The sequence below is a fragment of the Pteronotus mesoamericanus genome, unplaced genomic scaffold (genome assembly GCF_021234165.1).
Source record: "Pteronotus mesoamericanus isolate MK-2021 breed Mesoamerican mustached bat unplaced genomic scaffold, CSHL_Meso_final contig_311, whole genome shotgun sequence".
In the NCBI taxonomy this organism is placed as follows: domain Eukaryota; kingdom Metazoa; phylum Chordata; class Mammalia; order Chiroptera; family Mormoopidae; genus Pteronotus; species Pteronotus mesoamericanus.
Window position 1 is genome coordinate 817,260 of NW_026555132.1, and position 19,278 is coordinate 836,537.

At 40.5% G+C, this 19,278-nt stretch overlaps 1 protein-coding gene across 1 annotated transcript in view; it reads right to left on the reverse strand.

The window, feature by feature from the left end:
- ACOXL (acyl-CoA oxidase like) overlaps positions 1–19,278 on the reverse strand; it is a 264,136-nt gene that overhangs the window by 54,810 nt on the left and 190,048 nt on the right.

The window sequence follows — 19,278 nt, forward strand, 5'->3', positions numbered from 1 at the left end:
GTAAGAATGAAGAAAATACATGAGGAAGAGAAAGATGCCGAATCACGGAGCTGACAGTTAATCATGCAGGTGGAGTGAAAGGCAGATTCTTATCAGACCAGAATGTTAAATTGGGCACTTTAGACTTTTCTGTGTTTCTTGCCTTTCTTTGTTTCAAAATCTAACAGTTTGATATTTAAACTTATAGCTTTTTTTTTTCTTGCACAAAGAAAGAACATTCAGATGGAAGGTCAGACTCTGTATCTGCTTCGCATTTGCTATGCGCTCAGTCCCGCAGCTCCTCCCACAGCCCCCTCTTCCCACAGGGCCTGCGTACCCCTCCTGTGTCAGAGCCCTGTGTGCCAGTGGAAAGCAGCGCTGCAGAGAGCTGGCGCCCATATATAATTCAGTAGTTACCTGGGGCAGCTGGCACAGTTTGGAGGAGTATGTCACATGTGCCTTGGAGTCCCCCCAAGCTGGGGCGTCTCAGGACAGTTGAGGGAGAAAATATCTGACTCCCTGAATCAATCCCTCTCTGCATTGGTGTCACAGTCAAAACCAAAATGGGCTGGATATTTGCAACTCACACCAAACAGCCTACAGGACGTCTCCAGCAGAAGAGAGGACAGAGCCAGCCCAACACTCTGGGCCCGAAACTCAACCAGTGCTGTAGAGGAAAAGGCTGGGCAATCCATGCCGGAGCCTAGTGGGCAGACTGCTACACTATTGCATGGCAGAGGGGAGGCACAAAATATCATGCAGATGTATCCAAATAGAATTGAGGGTACTTCTAAATATTTTTAAAAACTCCGTATGTAGAGTAGGTCTCTCACAGGCTTCATCCAGAGAAATGCAGGCAGTGACAGCTAGCTGGCTGGACACTGTAGAACCAGCCTGAGAAGGGACTTAGGGGGAAAAAACTTGCAGAAGGTCTTTTGCAAAGTTTGCTGTGACTGCACCCCTCCAAGAGTATAAGACAAAAAGAAAAGCCAAATCCAAGTTACGGGGAAGGCCCCTTGAAGTCCTGCCAGCCAGCTCTGAAGGGCTCTTCCTTACATGTCGGCATCACAGGGCTGCTGCAGGGCCCACCTGAGCAGCTCAGTCCCCTCACCCCCACTGCCCTAACAGGAAGGCTGGCATGACTCCTTCATATCGTAGGATGGCACCCAGGACTTGGATCACTTTGACAGAAAGGCAGCTTTACAAGGGCTGATGCCTTTGTTCCCTTTTTTTTAAAAAATTATTTTTCAATTAAGAGTCGATGTACAATATTATATTAGTTTCAGGTATACAACACAGTGATTAGACATTAATATAACTTATGAAGTGATTGCCACAATAAAGCTAATATCCACCTGACACCGTACATAGTTATTACAATATCATTGATTATATTGCTTTATGCTGTACTTTACATCCCCACGACTATTTTGTAACTATCAAATTGTACTTCTAAATCCCTTTGCCTTTTTCACCCATCTCCTCAATCTACCTCCCACCTGACAACCATCAAAATGTCCTCTGTTATCTATGAATTTGTTTCTGTTTAGTTTGTTCATTTATTTAGTACTTCAGAGACCACATATGAATAAAATTATATGGTATTTGTCTTTCTCCATCTGACTTATTTCACTCAGTACAATACCCTCTAGGTCTCTCTGGGTTGTGGCAGATGGAAAGATTTCATCGTTTTTGATGGCTGAGTTATGTTTCATTGTATATATACACCAATTCTTCTGTATCCATTCATCTATTGATGGACACTTAGATTGCTTCCATAACTTAGATACTGTAAATAATGCTGCAATGAATATTTATGTTCATATATATTTTCAAATTTGTTTTTTTTTTGTTTTCGTCAGATAAATACTCAGAAGTGGAATTGCTGCATTCTTCTTTGTCTCTTGTTATGTAGCCTATGTAAAGTCTATTTTGTCTGGTATAAGTATTGCTAACCCAGCTTTTTTTTTCATTTCCATTTTCATGAAATACCTTTACTTTCAGTCTGTACTTTCTTCTAATCTGAGTGAGTCACTAGTAGGCAGTATAAATAAGGATCTTGTTTTCTTATGCGTTAAGTCACTGTTTGTCTTTTGATTAGAGCATTTAATCCATTTATATTTAAAGGAATTGTTGATAGATAATACAGGTATCGCCATTTTATTGTTTACATTTTTTATCTTCTTTTTTCTTCTTAAAGAAATCCCTTTAACATTTCCTGTAATATTGGTTTGGTGGTGACAAACTACTTTAATCACTTGAGTCTGGGAAGCTCTTTTTGTGTCCTTCATTCTAAATGATAACTTTGACTTCTAGTCAAGATGGTGGCATAGACAGACATGACTCGCCTCTTCGCATGACCACATCAAAAATACAACTAAAATTTAGAACGGCCATCACTCAGGAATGTCAGAAATTGAGCCGAATGGAAGTCTGACAATTATGGAACTAAAGAAACCACATCCATCCATACTGATATGAGGGGCACAGATGCAGAATGGGCCGGTCCAATACCCACATTGATAAAAATTTGGGAGGGATATCTTGGGAGTGAGGCATTCCAGACCCCCACTAGGCCTCCCAGCCCAGGATTCCAGTGCCAGGAAGATAAGCCCCCACAACTTCTGGCTGCAAGAACCAGCAAGGATTGAGTCAGTGGAAGAAACTTCTGGAGCCCCAAGCAGTTCCTCTTAAAGAATCCACACATGGACTCACCTACTCAGTTTCACTCCACCTGAGCTCCAGCACTGGGTTAGCAACTTGAAAGGCACCAGTGGTATACAGAGAGAAACTGAAGTGTCTGGCATCAAGGTCAGCAGAGACCATTGTCCCTTTGCTAAAACCTCCCACCTCCAAAGCCAGTAAGCTGGTGCCATATCTGAGCCTCCATCAACCTGGCTAACACTGTTTGACCTGGCTTGGAGATCCCCAGAGGCTCTGCCCCACCCAATTTATGGGCCCACCCAAGCTGTTTTTGCATAAGAATGGCTGGTCTTGGCTCCTAAATCCTATCAAACAAGCAACAACTGGCTTCAGTGAGCTCTAGCGGCAGCCAGATTAGAGACACAGTTTGGTTTTACCTGGGAATCTCCAAGCCCAGCACAAGTATAAGCCATCTCAGATTGCTTTACAGCTCAGGCAGGGTGTGTGGGCAAAACACAGGTGGGGGCTGATGTTGGGCTGCACCACCTGGGGAAACCCCAGGGCCAACATACTCAGTGGTCAGCTACGGACCACATTGGAGCACTACCACCCTGCCCCTGCACAGGTGATCTTCCAGAGAGGGTGGAGGTTAGTGATCAGTGGTCACAGCCTGTTCTTGTAGCTGACCGGCCTGGGTAAGTCCCTCCCATTGATCTGCCAACAGCAACTAAGACTCAGCTACAAGAGGAGGGTGCCCTCTTGTAGCCCACACAAAGGGTGCACCTTGAGTGCCCAGCTTGGGTGATAGGGGAGGCTGTGCAACTGGACACTATAGGACACCTACTATATCAGGCCACACTACCAAGATACAGAGTCAAAGAAGCTCTACCTAATACATAGAAACAAACACAGGGAGACCGCCAAAACAGGAAGGCAAAGAAACATGGCCCAAATGAAAGGACAGATCAAAACTCCAAAAAAAAAAAAAAAAAAAAAAAACCCAAAAAACCTAAATGGAATGGAGATAAGCAATCTATCAGATGCAGAGTTCAAAACACTGGTTATAAGGATGTTCAGGGAACTTAGTGAAGACCCCAGCGGCATAAAAAACCAGTCAGAAATGAAGGATACACTAATTGAAATAAAGAACAATTTACAGGGAAAAAACAGTAGAGTGGATGAAGCCAAGAATCAAATCAATGATTTGGAACATAAGGAAGCAAAAAACAACCACGCAGAACAAGAAGAAAAAAGGATCCACAAAAAAATGGAAGATAGTATGAACAGCCTCTGGGACAACTTCAAGAGGTCCAACCTTCACCTCACAGAGGTGCCAGAAGGAGAAGAGAAAGAGCAAGAAATTGGAAATATATCTGAAAAAAATAGTGAGAGAAAACTTCACTAATTTGATGAAGGAAATAGACATTCAAGTCCAGGAAACACAGAGTCCAAATTATGATAGATGCAAAGAGGTCCACTCTTTGCAAGACACATAATTAAAAGGCTAAAGTTTAAAGGTAAAAAGAGACTCTTAAAAGCAGCTAGAGAAAGGAAGTTAGTTACTAGATGGTTGCCAGATAAGAGTGGGTAGGGGGAGAATGGATGAAGAGGTAAGGGGATTAAAAAGTACAAATGAGTAGTTACAGAATAGCCATGGGGGTGAAAATACAGTATAGGAAATGGAGTAGCCAAAGAACTTACACGCATGACCCATGGACATGAACAATGGTGAGGGGATTGCCTGAGGGAGTAGGAGGCACTGGGTGAAGGGAGGGTAAAGGGAGAAAAATCAGGGCAACTATAATAGCATAATCAATAAAATATAATTTAAAAAATAAATGATAGCTTTTCTGTGCAGAGTAATCTTGGTTGTAAGTCTTTGCTTTTCATCACTTTGAATATTTCTTGCCAATCCCTTCTGGCCTGTCAAATTTCTTTTGAGAAATCATCTGACAATCTTATGGGAGCTCCCATGTAGGTAACAAACTGTCTTTCTCTTGATGCTTTTAAGGTTTTTCTCTTTGTTGTCAACCATTTGCATTTTAATTATGATGTATCTTGGTGTTCCCTCTTCAGATTCATCTTGTTTGGGACTCTCTGCACTTCCTGGGCTTGTATGTCTATTTTCTTCACTTGGTTAGGGAAGTTTCCTGTCATTATTTCTTCAAAGAAGTTTTCAATCCCTTGCTATCTCTCTTCTCCTCTGGTACCCCTATGATGCAAAAGTTGATATGCTTGATATTGTCCCAGAGGCCCTCTTAAAGTATCCTCATATTTTTAAAAAATTCTTTTTCCTTTTTTGTTGTTCCGATTGGGTGTTTTCTGCTATCTTATCTTCCAAATCACTAATCAGATCTTCAGCTTGTTGATTCCTTGTAATGTATCCTTCATTTCACTTGTGTTCTTCATTTCTGACTGGTTCTTTTATATGTTTTCTATCTCCATTTTTATGCTTCCTATCTCTTCATTGATGTTCTCTCTGAGATCATCTGTTCTTTCCCTAAGTTCAATGAGAATGCTTATAACCAATGTTTTGAACTCTGTATCTGGTAGACTATTTCTCTCCATTTCATGCATGTCTTTTTCTCCACTTTCATTTGGAGTTTTGTCCTGTTCTTTCATTTGTGCCATGTTTCTCTCTCTCCTCATTTTCACTCATCCCTGTGTTTGTTTCTAGTAGAGCTGTTACATCTCTCAGTCTTGGTACAGTGGCCTTATGTAGTAGGTGTCCTATGAGGCCCAGTGACACCGTTTACCTGATCCCCAAAGCTTGGTAATTTAGGTGTGTCCCTTGTGTGTGCCCTCCTGTAGTAGTTTAACCTTGATTGCTGTTGGCACTTTAATGGGAGGAACTGATTCTCAGGCTTACTTGTTGTGAGGACTGGCTGTGACTACAGTGAAGGAGCTCTTGTGCAGGGGCTGATCCTATGAACGATCTGTTGTGTGGGGCTCTGGTGCCTTTGAATTCACTGTTCGTGCCATTTGTGGAGGTGGTTGGGCGGTGCTCTGGTGTGGTATGAAGCTGGCCACCAGGTATGTTGGTTCTGGGGACTCTTGGGAGGATCTCTGGCATAGGCCAAATTTAGCTGCTGCTTATACTCTGCCTGGGGACACTTGGTATAAGCTACAATGTGATCTGGAGATGGAGTCCACTTTTGCTTGGCTTGGGGTTGCCTGAAAGAGGTTAAGCTGCAAACCGAGACTGGCTGCCACTAGTGTCAGCCTTGGGGCCACTTAGCAAAAGGTACTGAGCATGCCGAGGCTGGATGCTGTTTATCTGGGGTTTTTCAATGTTTGAGAAATGTTATTTTACTTTATTTTTTAAAGATTTTATTTATTTTTAGAGGGGAAGGGAGGGAGAAAGAGGGAGAGAAAGATATGTGGTTGCCTCTCATGCACCCCCTACTGGGGACCTAGCCCACAACCCAGATATTTGTCCCTGGCTGCCTTTCTAACTGCTGCTCCAGCACTGGAACTCAGAAAAAATCAGTCTGTTTGAGAGTGGTCCATGCTTGGGCCCTTTAAGAGGAATGCCTGAGACTCCAACAGCCTTCTGTCTCACTGAGCCACGATCCCCGTTGGTTTTCAAAGTTCGAAGTTATGTGGACTTCTCTTCCAGGCACCAGAACACCAGGTTGGGACCCCTCACTTCTCAGGGAGTACCTCCACAGCCCAGACATCCTTCCTGATTTTTAACTGCCACAAGTGCATGCGGGACCAGCCCATTCTGCATCTCCATCCTTCCTACCAGTCTCCACATGGATTCTTCTGTATAGCCTTAGTTATAGGGCTTCTGTTCAGTTAGAATTCAGGCAGGTCTCGATGATTGTTCTGTAGTTTTGTTCTAATTTTGATGTAAGCCTCTGTCCCCTCGAATTAGAGTTTATTGGCAGCAAATAATAGGCTGAAGCCAAACGGGGGCTGCATACTAGTCCACACATCCAGGTGGAGTGGCTCAGGACCATGTGTGGGGCCACACTTCATTTCACAGCCACATGATCAAAATAAACAGATCAGGTCAAATGGTTTCAGGTGCAGACTCGGTGTTAACTCCAGAATGTCTGCCCACCACGGTAACCCAGCTGGTAACTGCATGTGCAGTGCACAGCACTTTAAGGTGGGCTTACTGCATAGACAACATTATAAAACAACAGAAAACAAACATCCAACCCTCCCACCTTAGGAAACCTTAATACAAAGTTTCAGGAGAGAGGACTTTTCCATGGTATGTTGTTGTTTACTTCAAGCTGTAAACCTGCTACTGATAACCTGTCTGTGAATTAGCTGTATGCAAACTAAATTCTTAAAATGCACCAGGCAGCCAGCCCTGTTTTAAGCCCTTTATTGCATTTATTCATTTAGTCTTCAGAGGCCCTGAGGGTAGGTATTGTTGATATTTTTGGTATCTTCATTTTGTGGGTGGAAAACTGTGACACAGAAAGGTTGAGGAACCTGCCCAAGGTTGCAGAGCTGGACTCAGACTGTGAGCTCAGGTTTCTGAGCCCATGTTCTTAATCATAAGCTATACTGCTGCCCGATGGACTGATGGGGAGTTAGTTCCCTGGCAATACCTGTCCCTCGCAAATACACAATTTATAAGGATGCATTGTCACACACGGTCACATTTAATGTGAGCCACACCCTACACGTAAAGCCTGTAATAAAAAGAAATACTTATTTCCTAATAAATCATCACACAGCAAAGACAGAGATGCACTCCTAAGGAAAATCTGTTGACTTCCTACTTGGTAGGTGCCCAAATTCATTTCCCTCTTTTCTTTTCTAGAAAACCCCAAACAACTCTGGGCAGCAATATAGCCACTTGAAAATATTTACCTCTTACAGAGGATCTACCATAAAGCCTCAGCTAACATCATATTTAATAGTAGAAGACTGAGAGCTTTCCCCCTGTTGTTGGGAAGAAGATAAGGATACCCGTTACTGCCACTACTATTCAACAATGGATTGTAGGGTCCAGCCAGGGCAATAAGGCAAGAAAAAGAAATCAAACATGTTGAGGTTGGAAAGGAATAAGTAAAGCTGTCTTCATCCAAAAAGACATAATTTTCTATGTAGAAAATTCTAAAGAATATATAATAAAGCTTCTAGAAATAATAAACAAATTAAGCAAAGTCACAAGATATAATGAACAACTGGAATTTGAAAAGAAAATGTCATTTTAAAGAAATCAAAAGCATGAAATACTTAAAGATACATTTTACAAAATACTGTAATATCTGTACATGAAACCTAAAATGCATTACAGAGGGATATCTGAACAAACAGAGAGAGAGATGCTGTGTTCATGGGTCAGAAAAGTCTCTATTGCTAAGATATCACTTCTTCTCACATTGATCTATAGATTCCATACAATGCCAATCAAAATCCCAACAGATCTTTTTTGTAGAAATTAACAAATTTATATAATAAACTTATAGGAAATACAAAGACCTAGAATAGTCAGAACAATTTGAGAAAATTAGAAGATTCACACTGATATCAAGAGCCATTGTAAACACAACTGTATTGTATTAGGATAAGGAGAGAAATACAGATGAATGGGAAAACGTACAGAGTTCAGAAATAGAGCCACACAGTATGGTGAAACTGATTTTCAACAACTGTACCCAGGTAACTAAAGGGGGGGGGGGGGAAAGACAGTCTTTTTAAAGATTGCTAGACCTGAACACACATGCAAAAAAAGACAAAAAAAAAAAAGAAAAAAGAAAGAAACCTCAACCCTTACTTCCCACCATTTACAAAAGTTAACTCCAAGTACACCATAAACCTAAATGGAAGAGCTAAATGTACAAAACTTCTAGAATAAATGATGGGAGAAAATCTTAGTGACACTGCGTTAGGCAAAGATTTGGGGAGATAAGACACAAAAAGCTTGAATTTCATCAAAAATAAGTGTACTCTTTCAAGACACTTAAGAAAATGAAAAGGCAGGTAATGGATTAGGAGAAAATATTTGCCTGCTGAGGGAGGGGCCAGCTGTGGGGCTCAAGCCTGGTCTGAGAGCCTGGGTCAGAGTTTAAACCCAAAGTCCTCCGTCTCCCACTCCTTCCCCACTCCCAGCTCTGTACCAGGCTCCACGGCACCAGGACCCCCCTTCCTCAGAAGGAGGCTGGTGGCAGCACTGCAGGCCCAAGGCGGCTAATAGCCCCTGTCCAGGGAGGTGAGCCCCTGGGTACACGGCTGGGACTCTGAAGAAACACAGCCTAAGAATGACGAATGACATGATGGTGTGAAGGGGCCCAGTCACAAGGACTTGCTGCGCTACCCATGTCCCTGTGTAGGGAAGACACACTCGCTTTACAGAGAGTCTCAGGGAAGTCCAGTAATAGTCCCTGAATCACACACTGGAACATAGACAACTGGCCTCAGTGAGTGTGATGTGCCTGGGGGGCTCATGCTGGCCCTCCCTGAGGGGGGACAGCACACTGTGTCAGCAGACACTGACACACGGGACCCTCCTGGTTCACACAGGGCCTCCCCTGCAAACAGCCTGGCCCGCAGCGGCAGACATCGTCTTCTCACTACATGCAGGTTCCTGATACATGGGCATTCAGAGACACGCACACATGCACACACGGCTCCCCTCTGCCATGAACTCTGTCCAGGCCCAGAACATATGCCCTCCTACTTTAGATACTAGCACGTGCAGTTCTCTCTTCCTGCCCTCTGGGTCCCCCACTCCCCTGCCCAGCTGCTCCTCTGTGTAGCCTAGGTGTCCTCCTCTGGGCTCCCACCAAGGGCACACGTCCCTCCATGGCAGCCCCTGCCACTCTGCAGTGTGAGTGCTGCTCCGACCTGGGCAGAAGAGAGACCAGCCCGGCATCAGCTCAATGGTCAAGGCCAATGACTGCAAGAAGGAACCACTTCACACAGATGGGGGTGACAGTAGACATAGATGCAGGGGAGGGAGCAGATGAGAAACTGAATTCAGAGGGCAGAGAAATAACAAGAAGGAACTTGGCAGCAAGAGGGGCCTGGTCAGCCTCTTGCTGCACCAAAGTTATGAGGCTGCCAGGTTTTCTTGCGTCTGCCAGTCTCTGCACCTCATCTCTCACGTGCACTGTCCTCCAAGCTCGGGTCTGCGGCCAGGTCCGCGGCCAGGCACTATGAACAGACCCCAGGACAAAGTCCAGTCCCAGCCAAGACCTGACTATTTCTGTCACATGCACAAGAGCTCTAGAAGTGGGGGCCTCCATGTTTGATCTCACCTGTTCCTGAATCTTTTCCCTGCCACGAAAGCTTAACTGAAATTGTCAGAACATGAACTCAATAGGGTCTTGGCAAAGAGCTCCTATAATTGACTATATTACTTCCTAATTTCTCCTCCTTTCCCCCTTCCATGCCAAACGAAGAGTCTGCTTTTCATTACTAGCCTTTCAGAATAGAGAGCGATTGTTGGGTGATTTGTCTCTTTGGTTGTTTAGTGTTCATTTGAACTCCACGCTCCTTAAATTGATCTTGATAATTTTCGACAACAGATATGTAAATAAACACATGTTTCATAGCTTCTCCCTTTCTTAACTGCTTTCTCATTTTAAAAGTTTCTCCTAACTGGTCTGGTGGATGGAGGAGGAGAAGGGGGGAATCAGGAGGCCTTAAATAGATTTTACAGGCACCAATGTACGCATCTGGAATACGGTCAGCTGGCAAGATCTTGTTTCAATAACACGATCCTTGCATTTAGCTGAAGACTATGCTATGGAACCTGACTGCCCTTAGTGACGGCTTAAAGCTGACATAAGGCAGAATGATGTACATTTAATATGTGAAAGAAATGAGGCCTTGAGATCTGTTTCCTGAATCTCTGAGGCAGCTCAGCTGGTGCTCGGCCCCCGAGACGCTGGAGGAGGCATTCTGGGGGCTGCGTGAAAAGCAGCGGGCATGGCATGAGGAATACCCACCCCATGGGGTTCTGGCTGAATCCAGCAAACAGGTGATTATGGTGGAGAGCAAGGAATGCCCTGCTGTTTGGAACTCACCAGGGCTCTGTGCTTCCATGTCCCCTGATGGCATCCTGTCTTCCCAGTGCACAAGCTGGAGCTCGGCACCATCCATGGCTCCACCTTCAGCATTCCCCCATCGGACTGACCCAAGCGTCATCAAATGCTCCCTCATACTCACCGCCATCACCCCACAGCTTATACTGGATCCTGATGCTTCCGGGGGGATTGGCGGCCATCCAAAGGGTCACCCTCTCAGCACTGACTCCAGAATGATCTTTCTGACACCAATGTGGTCAGGCCATGGCCGCATTGAAGGTTCTTAGCCCTGCTCACAAGGTCCACAGGGCTCAGGGAGGACCCACAGGCTACTGCCCTCACCTTCTTTCTGGCCTTTCTAGTCAGGACCAGGATGCCGCCTGGCTCACTGCTCAGGAGCTCGCTGACATCCATGCCTTGCTTCAAAGATCCTGCCCAGCTCTGCCTGGGGATGGTGTGAAATGGCACACTCTGCCACTTACCATGCAGGACTCAGCCCAAGGACACTCTGCTCTATGTGCCACTCATCCTACAGAAGGGCGTGGCCCTCCCTCTGCTCAGACACTTCTCACTGCGCTTCCCCCAGACCTGCATTATTGCCACACATCCCTCCTGGACGGCTGTTGCATCTCAGTCATCGTCACTGCCCCAGGACTTGCTTAGTGCCCAGCGTACTATGCCACTAGGAGCAAAATCTTTCAAACAAGAAACTACTCAGTAAAAGTAAAAATGGTTACAGGTCTTCTTTTTGTTTCTTGTTTGTTTAATATGTATCTGAAACTCCAAGAAAGCACTTTTATTTCATTGTCACTAAGAGGCTAATATTTTTGGCTAGCCTTTGAGGAGTTCTAAAACAGCCCACATTTCAGAACATGAGACAATTTCTATATGAGCTCTGCGGCTTGGCAGGGAGAGAAGCCTGAGATACTTGTGAGTAAGCAGTGATTTAACACGGGGGTTAACCAAATAACAACAGAATAGCCTGTTTCAACAGCCTGTGGTGCCGGTTCTAGGGAGCAGTGAAGGAAGGGGATAAGTCACCAAGAGCTGCCACGTGCATTCTAGGTCAATAATTGTCCCCATACCGCTAAGCTGGAGGAGGGACGGGTGGGACTTAGCACTGCCTCAGTGGAGAGGCCCAGCAGGGAGGCGTGAAGCCCTATTTACAGAGATGTGTCTGACTCCCTCCTTTGCAAACTGCTGTTTCTTAATGTCATCTACCACCTGTATGCTTGGGTCTTAATGCCTTATCCTGATGGAGGTCCCTGCCTCCGCTGGACAGCTTCTAGCTTTTTAGTCCTACAATCACGTTGTTGGCCGTATGGCGAAGCACTGGGCCTTTAGCTGCCCCTCATTACAAATGTCCGTGATCCCAGCTAATCATGAGAGTCTGCCCACATGCTTTGTGGAAGGGCAGAATGAAATAGAACTATAGGCTCATTCCTGTTTACCCCAATACTACAGCCTCCAGTAGCATCAAGCCCCAAGGTGAGTCTACCCTATCATCACAGAGAACTTTAAGAAACTGTCACACAATCCCACAGCTAATACTCAACAGTGAAAGGTTGAAAGTTTTCCCTCTATAATTAGAAAGAAGACAAGGATTCCCACTCTCACCAGTCCTGTTCAGCATAGTACTGAAAGTAGTTGCCAGAACACTTAAGCAAAAAAATAAAATAAAATTCATCCAAATCAGAAGAAAGGTGATATGATCTTGTATGTAGAAAATTCTAAAGATTCCACCGAAACACTATTAGAATTAATATACAAATTCAGTAAAGTTGCAGGATACAAAATCAATATACAGAAATCAGTTGCATTTTTGTACACTAACAATAAAGTATTTGAAAAAGAAATAAAAAGTATTCCATTTACAAATACATCAAAAACAAATAAAATACTTGGGAATAAAGTTAACCAAGAAGGTAAAATATTTGTACATTAAAAACTCTAAGACATTGATAAAAAAAATTCAAGAAGATACTAATAAATAGAAAGATATCCCATATTCATAGATCAGAAGAATTAATATTGTTAAAATGTCTATAATATTGAAAGTAATCTATTTATTCAATGCAATCCTTATCAAAATTCCAATGGCATTTTCCCTAGAAACTGAAAAAACAGTTTGAAAATTTATATGAAATCACAAAAGACCCCGGTTAGCCAAAGCAATCCTCAGAAATAACTAAGCTGTAGATAGGATATTTCTGGATTTCAAACTATAGTACAAAGCTATAGTACTCAAAACAGTATGGTGCTATAATAAAAATAGACAGACCAATGGAACAGAATCAAGAGCTGAGAAATAAACCCTCATACATATGGTCAACTAATATTTGACAAGGGAGTCAAGAGTATTTGATGGGAAAAGGTAGTTGCTTAAATGGTGTTGGGAAAACTAGATAACCACAAACAGAAGAATGAAATTGGACCTTTATCTTACACAAACCACAAAAACTAACTCAAAATACAATAAAGGCATAAATATAAGACTTAGAACCATAAAACTCCTAGAAGAGGAAAAATCTGCTAGACACTGGTCTTGGCAATGATTTTTTTTTTTTTGCATATGACACCAGAAGCACAAGCAACAAAAGCAAAAGTAAACAAGTGGGACTAAATCAAATTAAAAAGCTTCTGCACAGAAAAAGAAATAATACAATGAAAAGACAGTTTATGAAATGGGAGAAAATCTTTGCAGAACATCTATGTGATAGAGGTTAATATCTAAAATATCTAAGGAATTCATAACCCAATAGTAAAAATGAAAAAACAATCCAATTCGAAAAATAGGCAGAGGACCTGAATGAACATTTTTCAAAGAAGAAGCACAAATGGCTAAAAAATACATGAAAAGATGCTCAATATCACTAATCATCAGGGAAGTGCAAATCAAGCCTATGATGAGATATCACCTCACACCTGGTAGAATGGCTATTATCAAAAAGAGAAGAGATGACAAGTGTTGGTGAGGATGTGGAGAAAAGTGAACCCTCATGCACTGCTGGTGGGAATGTAAATTGGCACAGCCACTATGAAAAACAATATGGTAGTTCCTCAAAAAATAAGAAATGGAACTACTATATGATCCAACAATGCCACTTCAGAGTATTTATCTCAAGGAAATAAAATCACTACCTTGAAGAGATATCCTATGTTCAATGCACCATTATTTACACTAGCCACAATATAGAAGCAACCAAAGTGTCTATCTGTAGATAAATGGATAAAGACAATGCATGTATGTATACAATGGAATATTATTCAGTCATGAGAAAAAAAAGAAAATCTTGCTATTTGAGACAACACTGATGGGAGTTTGAGGGCATTATGCTAAGTGAAACTAGCCAGACAAAGACAGACAAAAACTGTATGACCTCATTTATATGTGGAACCTAAAATTGCTGAAGTCACAGAAACAGAGTAGAATATGTCTGCCACAGGTTGGGGGTAGCAAAATAGGGAGATGTTGGGCAAAACGTCCAAACTTCCAGTTATACGATGAGTAAGTTCTGGGGATCTAAGAGAACAGCTCGGTGACTGTAGCTAACAATACTGTATTATACTCGTATACTTGAAAGTTGTTAAGGGAGTAGTTCTTAAATTTTTAAACCCCCACCACAACAAAGATAATTATGTGAGGTGATAGAAGCATTAGCTAACACTACTGTAGAAGTCATTTTCAACATACATGTGTATCAAATCATCACATTGTACGCCTTGAACTTACACAATGTTATATGTCAATTATATCTCAATAAAGCTGAAAATATATCAGGAGAGACAAAAAGAAATAAAGAAACTGTTGTTCAGTATTGACTGATACTAAGTCAAGCTTACCGTTATCAGTATGTTTTAAACTAGAAAAATGCAATTTCAGTGGTATTGATATACTCTTCAATCATGAGCCCAGAGTTTGGCACGTTACCAGATTTGCTTATCTCTGAAGTAAGCTCTGTACTGTCCCTTTGTCCTATCTGGATGGGTGTCCACCACCAGGCTTTTCTCACCATCTTAGCCAGGGCCCTGCTTCCAGTGGTCCAGCCTCACAGATTTCAAGATCTCTAAATAGAAGGTTCAGAATCTGTAGGGTGTACCTGCCTTCCTGCCTTCCTTTGGAGCCAGCCCTCAACATCTCATCTCTTGCCAGACTCCTGTGACCCTGGGCACTGGCCAACTCACCACCCATCATCTGCCACCATGTTCTGTGGATGTCATGGTGCCGGCTGGCCTGGGCACCCACCACTGTGTTCTGGTACGACATTGAAAAGTGTCTAGCATAGAACTGAAACCTGGTGAATATTGTTGTCATTAGTCATTTCTCCGTTCCCCCAGTTAGTGTATCAGCACATTCAGTAGCTGACGCCTACTGTTGGAAACCTTTAAGTTTCCAGTTTCATATGTGAAGAGATGATGAAGAGCCACAAATGCAAAAAAACCTGTCTAAACACTGTGAGGCATTATTTAAGTTACAATTTTAAATCTTTTCATAGAGGTATAAAATGCATACAGTTGATATGTAATGTGCATAAATCACAAGTTCACAGCTTGATGATTGTTTACATGCACATACACCTATGTAACCACCCCGACCAAGATACAGAAATTTCCCACTCCCCATATACTCCTCCTCCTAGTCTATACCACAGCCTTGCACCTCTGTGATCCCCGCATCCCCATCAGTTCATGTCACCACTTCTTCAATGACTATCATTAAATGGAATCATACATGAGCAACTCTTCTGTGTCAGGCTTCTTTCACTAAACATAACATCTATAAATTTCACCTGTTTTGCTGCTTGTAGCAGCGGTTTATCCCTTTTTATTGCTAAGTAGAACTCTGTGGCAGTAGTATACCACAATTGGTTTCTTCAATCTCATGATAATGAGTATTAGAGCTGTTTCCAGTTTTTGGCTATTATTGATAAAGATGCTACAAACATTCTTGTACAAGCCTTTTGTGAGCATGTTTTCATATCTCTTGGATAAATATCAAGGGAAGGAATTGCCGATCACATGGTAGGTACATATAGCCTTTAACGTTATGAAAGACTGCCAAACTCTTTTTCAGAGTGGTCATTGCCATTTGACACTATCAACAGCAATTATGAAAGTTCTCATTGCTCCATATTGTCACCAGGATTGAGAGTTGTCAATCATTTTAGTTTAAACCACTTCAGTGTCATGGTATTTCATTGTGGTTTTAATTTCTATTTCCCTGATGACTAATAAGATTGAACAAAGTTTCATTACCATTCTTTTATCTTCTGCGAAGTGTTTTTTTGAGTCTTTCATGCAATTTTTCTTGGATTGTGTCATTTTATTATTGAGTTGTAAAAGTTCTTTAAATATTCTACATAAAAGCCTTTAGTCAGATACATATATTGCAGTAATTTCACCAAGGTTATGGTTGGCCATTTTGTTTTCTTACTGCTGTTGTTTAAAAAACAAAAAAGTTTTAATTTTGAAAAAATCCAATTAATCAATATTTAATTTAATAGTTTGCACATGTGGGGTTTTTTACAGATGCCCCTGCTCCCCCCACTTGGCCTGACTCCACCCAGCCCCCACCCCATTGTGTTTTTCAACACCTTTCTAAAAAAATCTTAGTTTACCCAACATCACAAAGATACTCTCTTGCGTTGTCTTCTGAAAGTTTTATAGTTTTCACTTTCACTTTAAGTCTATGACCAACCTTAAATTAATTTTGGTATATTATGCAGGGAGTAAGTTCAAGGTTAATCTCTTTTTCTTTTTCCCATTCAGATATCTAGTTGTTTCCTGCACAATCTGTTGGAAAAACAAATATTTTCATCATACTTCTGTCAAAAATCACATGAGCATATAAGTGTGGGTCAGTTTCTGGCCTCTCTATAGTGTTCTGTTGCTCTATTTGTTTATCCCCATCCCAATCACAACCTGTCTGGATTACTGGAACATTTGCATAAATTCTGAAGCAGGTAGTACAAGGTCTCTACATTTCTTCAACTTACTTCATAGTTGTTTCGGCAATTTTAGGCCATTTGCATTTCCCTATGAATTGTCAAATCGTCTTGTAAGTTTGTAAAAATATTCCTGCTGAGATTTTGATTGAGATGGTGCTGAATCTAGAGGCCAATTTGAGGAGAACAAACATCATAGCAATATTGAGTCTTTTTATGCACAAACGTAGTATACTTCTCCATTTATTTAGGCTTTCTTTAATTACTTTCTGTAATAGTTTTCAATGTACAGATCTTTCGTTGTTTGAATTTTTAATGTTAAATGTATTCTTAAAAACTTCATGTTTTTAAAGAATATTGTAAAATTAATTTTATTAATTGTTTTCCAACTGTTTATTGATAACATAAAATAAAATTTATTTTGGATAGTGTTTATATCTATAACCTTATTTCCTTTATTATTTCTGGTAGTATTTGGGGTTTTGTTTTTTTTTAAAATACTTTCATATTTTCTATGTAAACAATTACTTTGCCTGCAAATTCAGACAGCCTTATTTCTTTCTTTAAAATCTTTATATCATTTTTTTCCTGCCTTGTTGCACAGCTAGGATCTCCAGTGTAATGGCTCTAGAAGTGGAGAAAGTGTATATTCTTGCCCTGTTTTCTGTGCTAAGGAGGGAAATATGCAATACTTTTCCATTGGATTTCATGTAAACTATAGGTTTATAGTAGAAATACTCTCAAAATTGAGGAAGTTATTTTGTATTCTTACTTTGCTAAGACTTTTTAACCATGAACTGGTGTTTGATGTTGTCAATTTTTTTCTGCATTATATAATCATATAATTTTATCCTTTATTTTGTCAATATTGCAAATTTCATTGGTTGTTATTTGAATGTTACATCAACTTTGCTTTCCTGAAGTAAACACAACCTGGAGATATACTCTTATATATTGCTGGATTCGATCATTAATATTTTAGTATATGTTTCTACCTACATTCATGAAAATATTGATTTATAATTTTTCATTGTAATATACTTGTTAGTCCTTGGTATTAGTGATATACTTGTTTTTGGAAGAGTTTTGCGTAAGATTGGTATTATTTTGTCTTTAAATTTTTGAGAGAATTCAACAAAAAAGCCATCTGAACTTGGAGTTTTCTTCGTGGGATGTTTCCATAACAAATTAAACTCATTTAATAGATATTTTGAGATTTTTTTGCTTGCTTTTGAACGTTGTTTTCTCCTTATGAAAGGAACTTGTTCTAAGTTCTTGAATTTCTTTGCATAAAGTTGTTCATACTATTCTCTTGTATTATTAATGTCTGTTATATGTTATGAAGTCCCCTTTTATTCTTGACCTTGTTAGTGCTTGATCTCTTTTTCCCTCTATCATTTTTGCTAGGGATCCATTTACTAATTATTTCACGGAACAAACTTTTAGTTTGTTTATTTATTTTCTCTATAGTTTGTTTTGTACTCTACTGGTTTCTCTCTAATCTTTATTGTTACATCTATTCTATTTATTTTGTTCTTCTTTTTCCAGCTTCTTAAGGTGAAGGCTTATAGCATTTATTTGAAACCATTTTTTAGATAGTAAGATATAGCATTTCAAGCTATAAATTTTCCTCTAAAGATTCCTTTCACTACAGCCCACAAAATTGGACATGCTGTGCTTTCATTATCTTTTAGTTTGAAATATTTCCTAATTCCCTTAGTGATTCTTTCTTTGATTAACAGATTATTTAGAGATGTGTTGCTTAAATTTATATATTTGGGAGATTTTCCAGGTAGTTTTTTGTTATTGATCTCTAACTCAACTGTCAACTGAGAATATATTCTGTAATATTTCAATCTTTCAAAAATTTACTGAGACTTGTCTTATGGACAGCACCGTAGGCCTGAAGACAGTTTTCAATAAATGTCTATAAATACAAAATAGGTGGAGTTGGATGATAGAGTTGTTCACATTTTCATTAGCCATACTGAATTTCTGCCTACTTGTTCCACTAATTACTGGATTCATCTCTTTCTCCCATTGGTTCTGTCCATTTCTGCTTCATGTATTTTAAATATCTGTTATGCTGCATACTTATTTCAGATTATTCTGTCTTATTGATGAAGTGACCTTTTAATCATCATGCAATAACTGTTTTGTTCTTGGTAATACTCTTTGTCTTAAAGTTTGCTTTATCTGATATGAACATATGCTCTCTTATGTTCTAGTTGCATGCTATATATTTTTTTCTTGCCTATGTCTTTACTTTTAAAGCATATAGATAGTAATTACTCATTTCTAACCCTCTATGACAATGTCTGCCTTTGAATTGGAAGGTTCAGCCCATCACATTTAATGTAATTACTGTTAGTGTTGGATACAAGTGTTACATACTGCTTCTTTTAGTCTGTCTTGCAAGGTCTTTAATTTTTGTTCTTTTTCCCATGACTTCTTCTGGACTAACTACGGATTTTCTTTTTGTCTCAGTCTACCGTCTCTCCCTCTCTCCCCACCCCCCACCCCAAGATTCTATTGTAACAACCTGTCTTTAATTAATAACACTTGGTGTATAATGTAAGAACCTTATAATATAATAATTCCATGTACACTACGTCCCATCTTTTGTGCTATTGTTACCACATATTTTACTTTTATGTATATTATCAACCCTAAATGATTATATGTATTTTTGTTTTAAACAGCCAGTTGAA